This window comes from Peromyscus leucopus, chromosome 5, assembly GCF_004664715.2.
Source record: "Peromyscus leucopus breed LL Stock chromosome 5, UCI_PerLeu_2.1, whole genome shotgun sequence".
In the NCBI taxonomy this organism is placed as follows: Eukaryota; Metazoa; Chordata; class Mammalia; order Rodentia; family Cricetidae; genus Peromyscus; species Peromyscus leucopus.
Window position 1 is genome coordinate 53443354 of NC_051067.1, and position 10406 is coordinate 53453759.

Sequence of the window (10406 nt, forward strand, 5' to 3'; positions counted from 1 at the left end):
ACACACACACACACACACACACACACACACACACACAAGTTTTTGTTCTAAGCATTCATCAAATAAAAAACAGCTAATACTATTCATTAATTAATGTAACTTAGTTCTATAGCAAAACTAATAACTGCCTGTGCCATGCTTACTGTGGCTTATAAGAAAATTTACATTCAACTGAGTTATATTAAAAAAATCAAAGTGTACATTTTCTCAATTTGGAATTCATATTTTAGGCTATGTGTTAGACTTCTATCTTGACAGATCTAAGTGGTAATTTGTTATAACATGAGATGGCATGAAATGTATTTATTGACATTTCAAATTACAGCATTTTAAATGAGCAAGATATCTAATTTTAATTCACTAAAACAGCATGATGCAGCCATACATTTCTTACTGAATAGCCATCACTCAGATACGGGGTTCTAATTTATAACTGTTATCTAGGATGGGAATACTACACACAAAAAATGAAGCTAAGTAGACAAAAGGTTGCCATCATGATTATTAACATGCTACATTTCTATTTTAAAATGCTAAGTAATTCTATGATGTTTCAGCATTTAATAATTATGCCAGCTCAATAAAAACATGTGAAATCATTATTTCTTGACATTAATAAAGTTGACTTTTCCAGCACTATTTGAATAGGCAATGAATGAGGAGACTCAAAAATGCATTAAAACCAGGTCAGCTGTTCTGCGTTTCCCACAATACATCCACAGTCCCATGAAGGGGAATCTTAAACTATTTTTTTTAGAGCAGCCTGTACATCTTTATCTTGAAATTCCAAATGTTTCAACAATAGACGATTGTTAAGAACTAGACAATTATTTTTCAGCACCCACTGATTAATGACTTAGTCTATGACATAGGAGAAGTGCTAGAACAAAGGCGTCCATTATAATAATGCACACGCATTAAACCATCTTCATTAATAGGATCTTCTGAATTCAGTTCAGCAGAAAGCCGAATATGCCAAGAAGGAAGTTGGGTGGTAAGAATTTTAATCATATTTTGAAACTCACTTGATAAGAAGATTAAATAACATCACTGTCCTCTATTAAAATTATTTCTTTCCTTTTATTTCTTTCTTTTTCCTGCCTCCATTCTCTTTTACTCCCTTTTCCTTTCAGTCTGTCTGTTCCTCTCTCTCTCTCTCTCTCTCTCTCTCTCTCTCTCTCTCTCTCTCTCTCTCTCTCTAGCACATTCGCACACAATATTAACCCAGTAAAAATTACCATAAAATAGCATTGTAAATGTTACAAGAAATTAATATTTTGAAACTCACAGGCTTGGCTGTTATTTTTATTCAGAAGATGGGTATTTTATATAATTGCTGTCTTTTCAACAAAAATGCAATATAGCAGTACAGAGGTGATACCAATTATGTCATTTGAGTAACCTTACCCACTTGGTAATTTCTCTAATAGTAGCAGGGAAGATAAAGCTTTAGAAAATGAGATTCTTTTTTAATGTTTAGATACTGAGCTTGGTCTACAGAATTCCTGCTCCTGACAGAACAACTGAAAAGTGCATTGTGATCATCATGTCGCCCAAACTTTACCAGAGTGCTATCAGGCCACTGCTTGATACTGAGTATATATGTATATATGCTGGTCAGTTCCTTTGTTTCTTCCATGGTAACAGTGATGTAAATAGCCAAATTCACAAATCCAAACAAAGCAACTGTGATCATCTTTATATCTAATAACTAGGGAATTTGGTACTTTTCAGGTCTTCTCCAAGCAATCTGCCTGAATAATGCCATCAATTTTCATAAGAGACACAGAAAGTAAAAGCTACAGACATCCCCATTTTTCAGAAGTAAATAAATGAGCCTTGGGGAACTTGAGTTTCACATGATGTCATAGTTTTTAATGTGGACATTATAGGCAATTTGAAATTCTGTGTATCTTACATGGATGAACTGCCCTTGATTTCTTGGGAGCAGCCCTAATCTATATTACATTTTGCTGTTACCGTTTTTAGTTCATATTTTCCATTCTTGCTAGTCATATGTATATGCATCTTACTATACAACCAAAGTATCTTTGGAGAACAGAGGAAGGCAGCCTCTCCAGAGAGCTTTTGATCTCTGCTCCTTGGCATGAACATCTGTATCACATGTGATGAGCAGAAAACTGAGGAGTCAGAGAATGTGACTTCTGTGATTTAGTAGTGATATACTTCTACTTCTATCTTGAATACGATCACTCCTCCTCTTCATCGTCTTCCTCTTCATCCTCCTATTCTTCCTCCTTCACCTTCACCCCCTCATCTTCTTTCTCCTTTATTTTCTTTCTTACTGACTCTTCTAAGTCAGACTTGGACAACTACTTTTAGGAATACTAGCATATTCTGAAAGCTCATGGAGAAATTCAGATGCTGAGAAACAAAAAGTCTACTCTTAATAGTCAATAAGGAACTGTATTTGCCCAACAAACACTGAGGGAGTTTGAAAGCAGCTCCCTGCCAGCACAGCCTTGGTTAACAGGGCGTTATTCCTGGCCACTATGCCGGAAGCAGGATGCTAGGAAAACTCTGGATTGCTCCAAGATGCTGAGTTCCAGGGTAAGTTGTTGCCAAGCAACAGAAGGATGAAGAGAGAGTGAGAGAAGGGCAACACTTTCTGAAAGTGTAGGATATGTAGCACTATTTGATAATTATAATGTTTCTAACCTTTATAACAAGTCTATGAAATATTATCATTGTATCTTACAAATGAGAAGATCCAGGCTAACCACAATCCAAGCACACTCTCTGTCTATAGAATTGGGATTGTGGGCACAGAGGGCAGAATACAGAAATACCAGATCTTCTTTGCTCACAAAACTCTAGAAAACTGAGATGGTGTGTGTGTGTGTGTGTGTGTGTGTGTGTGTGTGTGTGTGTGTGTGTGTGTGTTACCAATACCAGCACAGGATGAGATTCTTAAATATACCAGTTTACTGCTTGCCAGGTGTTGGTGAAGGATTAGTATGACTAGCATTCTAAGTTTTGTTGTTAAGATTCTTGACTGCTTTCTTGCTTGTTTCGATCTTTGTACCAGATTCTCATCACAGTGCCTTAATCTGACTTTGAGTTTGCTGATACAGACTGAAATTATTCTGTGAATTTTTCTGGGGATTTAACTCCAGAGACATCTGAGCAACTCTGCCAACATGCTTATGATGATGCTTGGGTGCTAGTTTTCTTGGGAACAAGGGAATTAAGACAAAGGAATCAGGGTAGGTTTGAAACTAAGAAAAAGAACTTAAAATGTTTCTATATTCAATTGAATGATTTTCAACTAAAACTAAATTGGGGTAAAGATTGATGGAGAGTAGAACAAGTCAGAGAATTAATAGAAAATAGCCGGTTGTGGTGGCGCGCACCAGTAGGATTTGCTGAAGGAGGCAGAGGCAGGAGGATCTTGAGTTCGAGGCCAGCCTGGACTACACATTTAAGCCGGGTGGTGGTGGCGCACGCCTTTAATCCCAGCACTTGGGAGGCAGAGGCAGGCGGATCTCTGTGAGTTCGAGGCCAGCCTGGGCTACCAAGTGAGCTCCAGGAAAGGCACAAAGCTACACAGAGAAACCCTGTCTTGAAAAAAACAAAAAACAAAAACAAAACAAACAAAAAAAAAAATAGAAAATAACCAGGAAGTTTAATCAAAAACTTTTCCAGGCCTAGAAAGAGGGCTCGAGTGAAACACTTGCCATGCAAACCTCCTGGACCATGAAAATACAGGAATAGGTGTGTGTGTCTGTGTCTCTGTGTTGTAGCAAAATGTGAGGCAGACAGAATTGCCCAAAGCTCAAATAGTTAGTCTGGTGTGTACAGCAGTGAAGAATAGAGAAAACACCCTATCTCAAACACAATGGACGGTGAGAACCCTCACTGCAGTTGTCCTTTGATTTCCACATACCAGTCACAGTATACATGGACACACACACACACACACACACACACACACACACTAGATTAAAGTGTTTTTTTATTTGAATCAGTGTGGATATTTAATTTTCAACAAGTTATTTCCTTTTTTTCCAGTATAGATTTCTTTGTGTTTGAAAGACAACAGACATTTACCCTTATGCCAGTGTATACTATTAATAGAAACCTTAGGAATGGTTTCTTTCTTCTTTTTCATGTTTGTTAAATAAAATAATTCCTTTTTGGGAGATATTTTGGCATTCTTTTCTCTTCTCTGTTTAATAGTTTTCACTGCTTAGTTTCCAGCTGAGTGGTCACTTCTTGTAGAATCCTCTCTGAAGACAATGTCTCTGCTTGTGATGTCAGAGCTGACTGCACTCTGTGAAGGATCCATTAATAATGTGGATAATTAACCCAAGGAAAGGGATAAAGTGTGTGTTCACTGAAATGGTGCTATAGTAGTTATTTTTCTCATTGCTGTGATGAAATAACTAACAAGAAGTGAATTAGAAGACAAAAGGTTTATGTTGGCTTACAGTTCAAGTGGATGTAGTCCAAGATATCTAGTAAAACATGGCAGCAGACAGAGAAGGTACAGAATTAGAAAGTGGGGACAGCAGGTCACACTGTAGCTGCAGTCAGGAAGCAGAGAATAAGTAGAACACAGAGTCAAGCTGTAAAACCTCAAAACCCAGACTTCAGAAGTCCACTTCCTCCAAAAAAGCTCTGCATTCTAAAAGTTCCACAACCTTCCCAATGAGTGCCATCATCTGGGGATCAATTATTTCATCACAGGAGCTTTTTGGGGACATTTCCATCAAACTCATAGATCTTGAGCATAGGCTTGTTATCTGTCTCTAATGCCAATTCTAACTTCATCTTCGAGCATAGCAATGTACACAAAATGCCCTGGAAGAGGGCCAACTAAATGAGAGAATTGTGCAGATTAAAAAACATTGAGTGTCATTATTTATACCTAGTCACACTCTAACTGCAGAAGTTGCTACGAGCACAGAGTGTTTTTGAAATGTTGCTCCCAAGAGAAGTTTCTTAATGTTTCTAGTAACACTACTTCTGGCAACAGATGAACATGTGACCTTGTTTTTCTGTGTGTGTTTATTTAAAGACACCATATGTCTTGACAAAACACTATGACCAAGGTAATTATAAAAGAAAGACTTTAGTTGGGCTTATGGTCTCAGAGGGTTAAAGTCCTTGGTGGTGAAGCAAAAACAAGAAGGAAGCAGAACCAGAAGGAGAGGTACATTGGGAAAGGAACAAGTCTTTGAAAGCTCAATGCCTGCCCCCAGTGACACACCTACTCCAACAAAGCCACACTTCCTAATCCTGCCCAAATAGTTCCACCAATTGGAGACCCAGTATTCAAAAACATGAGCCTATGAGGGCCATTCTTATTCAAACCACCATCCCCTATTTGGTGTTTACTGTGGAATCACTGATTGAAACAACAGAAATCAAACTCACCTACACAAAATTCAAATAGCACACAGACTTTTCTCAGTAAAGAACATCACTACTGCTTATGTTTGGGAACACTAACAACATAGGCACCAAGTCACAAAAGAACAGCTCTTTACTGCATAAGACCTAAAAGAGGGGCACAGAGTCTCTTCTCAGCATGGAACGTAGGTGTCAGAGACCTCTATATCTCACTAATTTCCAAGTCCTGAGCACATGTTTGCAAACAACCTCTAGAACCCTAAGGATCCTTTTAAATTGAACGAAGCAGGAGGATCCACAAACATAAATCTGCAAATAAAGAGGGCCGACTTTGTTAGAAGTTTACCACAGAAGGAATGGGTTATTGCATAGACTACTGGAGCATCTTCAGAATATAGTACTAGTGACCACTCAGGGTGCTGGTGAAGTAGGGGAACAGGTCTAGCTTACCAGGAACAAAACCCTCCCTGGTGAGAAAGGTGGTGCCTAAAAAACAAAATTTCTTCACAGCCTTGGAAGAGGTGATGAGAGGTGATGGCTGCTTGGGCAGAGGGAGGGAGCAACTCATCTTGGAGTCATTCATTGGTTTGTTGGTTTGTCTGTTTGTTTGTTTATTTATTTATTTATTATATAATTTGCTTATTTACTCTCTTGTTTATATAGAAGCAGAGGCTCATATACCCCAGGCTGGCCCAGAACTCATTCCTTTACGGAGGATAACCTTTATCTCCTCATTCTTCTACTTCCACCTTTTAGTTTCTAGGCTTATAAGCCAGTGCCATCAAACACAGCTTTGGTTGACCTTTGAACCACAGTTTTATCCAACTAGAATGTTTTCTGGCTTTTAATTTCTAGGATATTACATAGAAATTGTAGGAAATTTGCATATACATCTTAATGAGAAGATTTGTCTTTGAAAATAAAAACATTTCATTATTAAGTAACAACTTTTTTTCAATTTGTTTCTGATTTAATCTCCCTCTAGACCTTACTACCCCTCCGCAGAATACACCAGTAACACTAATTTTATGCATCAGTGAGCCACACCTTCAGAGACTAATTACCCACCCCTGGGAAATGCAATGTTTCATGCTACAATCATTCATTTAAACTTTTCTTAACTTTTAAATGGAAAAATTATTAAATTATGGGTCTCCCAAGTAGCCACTATATGAATAGATATATTTTTCCATGTGTTTAGATGTCTCATTTTCCCCCTGGAGTCTCTATGCTGCACTGTCCCACACGGCTTGGGTCCTGGAACCATGACTAGGTGCAGAGAGGGAATGAGGAAGGACAGACACGATAGAAATGACAGAAACATCAGTACGGAAAAGCTGCTGTCTTGGGCTCTGTGCATTCTGGTGGAGCTGCCTAGCTACTTATGACTGCTGCAGCCTGGGACCTAGGGTGTTGTTTATGTACAGCACAGAACAAGGGGTCTAGCTAACCTCCAAGAAAGGTGTGTATAGGTGAGCAATCTCAGTCCATAAATATAACAGAGGAAGGAGCTTCAGTTGACAGTTTTTGCCCATCAGTCAACTGTCCATCCTTAAGCACTTTACTTGCACCAGAGGAAGAAGACTTTTTCAACTCAGCCTGATCTCTGCCAATCTCCCATAGAAGGCCTGAGTCCTTGTCTGTCATGGTTGTGGTCATGTTTGCAATATACAATCACATTCACTCAGGACTTATTCTCTCAGGGTTTCCTCTGCTCTCTACACTGTTCCTTACACTAAAAGTTATTAACAAAGAAATGCCTGTCAAGATAAATAAATTCAAAGTACAAGGGGAGGGCTAATTAATTATATGAGCTCATTTCTGTATGTCTGGTGAAGCTTATAGTACAGTCATAGATGAAGCCAGTATGCATATTGGAGAATCATTTGAGTTATTGCCTCATTTAGAGAAATATTTGTAAATTATTAGCCTAGAATGTCTCATAGTCCTATGAAATGTTTGCCTTAATCATAGACAATAACCTCTCTTGGGAGAGAGCTAATATATATATATATATATATATATATATATATATATATATATATGATAAAAATTATATATGTATATGACTTTAATCTCAGTTTTTGGATAGAGATCCACCTGTCTCTAAAACTTATGATATGGCTCTATAAAGGATAAAGTGACCAATGTCCCTTTTTTATGATTTTGTGCACACATTAAAAATATTAGCACTTTAGTAAATTCAATTTTGATTTTGATAAAGTGAGACTGTTTGGAATGAGAAATAAAAGGTATATTTCTGAATTTGGAATGAGAAATTAATAGGTGGATTTGAAAATAATCAATTTAGAGTTACTCGTTGTTATACAGCTTTCATCAACTTACACTGCTTTAAAAAACACTTATTTTGGGAGATAGTTTTGGTGATTTTTTTTACAATGTTAAAAAATGTACATAAGATAGAACTTGCTAGCTCTCTGGCAGGCATAAGCATGTCCACTGCACATGTAACTTGTATGTTGTCAGATGACTGATTGCTGCTTGATGTTTAATAGATAAATTCTACAATAGCTAATAATGTGGACTGTAATTTATTGATAAGCAATCCCACTATAGTTTCTAAGCAAATAATTTGTAGAACTTCTTTTTGTGTCATTATGCAATTCCCATTAATTCAAATTAGCAGTAATTAAAACATATGGCTATAACAGAACAGTCTATCAGTTTAGAGTTTAGTAAAATCCAAAAGCATTTAGCATAAAATATTTGTACTTTTTTATGTTATTTGTCATAATTGCAGCAATGAAATTTCTGCACACCAAAGAGAGAGAAAGAGGGGTGGGAGAGAGAAAGAGGAAAAGATTATTTTAATAATAACTATCTCATCAGGAGCATCGTTTTTATATTTGAATATATACTTTATACTCTCTTGAGTCTGGATTTTGCTTTGATATGGTCCTTGGCCAAATGGCAGTGACAGGAAGGAATATATGCCAACCTTGACCAAAAGCTATGGACATTGACTCTCACTTTAGTCATTATTCTTCTCTTGCTCTCTTGAGCACAGCCAAGTCCCTTTGGGGCTTGTTGTTACTGTACATCTGATAATGGTAATTGTGATGGATATCTTTGTGAACTTGACAATATCTGGAATTATCTAAATTTCAATAAGCTAGGAACATCTGTGTGGGATGTTTTCTTTCTTTCTTCTTTCTTTCTTTTTTCATTTGAACTGTGAAGACCCACCCTAAATTTGGGTCTTTTGAGGTAAGTAGATCCACCTTAGAGCTCTGCCACACTTTCTGGCGACAGCCTATATAAGGAACATGGAATAAGGAAGCTCTTGTTTTTGCCTGCTTGCTCTGACTCTCCCTGGCCAGTTCATTCCTTCACTGGCATTAGAACCTATTTCTTTGGGATTCTGCTCTACACTGAAGACCAGCTGAGGCATCCAGCTTTGTGGACTAAAAAACTATTGAATGTGTGGTCTTTCCATTGGGACATAGCCATTTGGGGAATAGTCTAGCCATAACCTGTAAGTCACTCTAATAAACCCCACAGAGTCATTCTATCAGTTCTGTTTCTCTAGAGAACCACAACTAATACAATAATGATGGAGACCTTGTGGCGCAAGTACATATCAGACAGCTAAGCAATTAGAGAGAAAGCTTGTGATGCCATTTTCTGAGAGTACTCATTCCTGCAGCCTAACTTAGAAAATGTTGAAAACACAGGTTGGTATTTGTACTGGCTGGTTTCATGTGGCAACTTGACATGAGCTAGAATCATCCAAGAGGAAGGAGCCTCAGTTGAGGAAATGCCTTCAGGAGATCCAGCTGTAAGGCATTTTCTCATTTAGCGATCAGTGGGAGAAGGCCTGGCCCATGGTAGGTGGTGCCATCCCTGGCAGGTGGTCCTGGGTTCTATAAGAGGATCAGTTAAGCAAGTTTTGAGTTCTTGTCCTGACTTTCTTCAGTGATGAATAGCAATGCTGAAGTGTATGCCTAATAAACTCTTTCCTCCCCAACTTGCTCTTTGGTCATGGTGTTTTGTTGCAGCAATAGAAATCCTAACTAAGACAGTATTGATTTAGGAAAAATGAAAAGAAAAGTCAATTATCACTGTTTCTAGACTTTTTTGATTTAAGCCTCTCTGGTGAACTGTAAAAGGGCTTCTGGCCTTAGTAGCCCCTTGAGACCTTAGCACAACTGACTCCATGATGGAAGTACCTTTCAAACTATAAAACTCAGCATGTAGACAGCAGCACCTGCCAAAACTAAAACAGAGACCTAATCCATCAAAGCCCATAATTCTGGGAAGTCTCTAAATGTACAAGCCTTCTGTTTGGGCTTTTGTAATTCCTCTTCTGGCTAACTGTTTTTGTTAACTGAAGTATGTCAACCTAGGGCATGATTTTTGTGCATTAAAGCTCATCTTGAGAAACGCTTGGGCCTACACTGGGATCCTGAACACCCAGTATAGTCGCCAGCTGGCTAAGAAAGACTTTCTATTGGCTTCAACTCATGTCTGAGCAGTCTTCTCTGTTGAATACCCCACAATACATGATTGTAATCCTAGCACTTGTGGGACAAAAATAGGAGAATTAGGAGTTCAGGCCAGCCTTGGTATGAGCTTGAGACCAGCCTCCATTTACATGCGATCAAATTTCAGAAGAGATCTAGAGCAAGAGCCAGAAAAAAAGAGGAAGAGACAAGGGGAGGGGAGGAAAGGGAAAGGAATGGGAAGAGAGGGAAGGGGAAGGGAGGGGAGGAGAAAGAAGGGGAGGGAAAGGAAGGAGAGGGGAGGGAAGGGGGAGGGACAAGGAGGGAGAGGAGACCTCCATTTCAGAACACAAGTTAGAGCCAAGAACTTGGAAGTGAGTAGAAATGATTCCTTGGGACCGGGAATGTAGCTCAGTTTTCAGAGTGCTAACTTGGAATGCATGGAACTAGAGGTTTAAACCCAAGCAACACATCAAGTGTGAGTATACATCTGTATCCCTGCACTCTGGAGGTGGAGACAAGAGGATCATGATTTGGTCATCCTCAAATATATAGGGAATCCAAGGT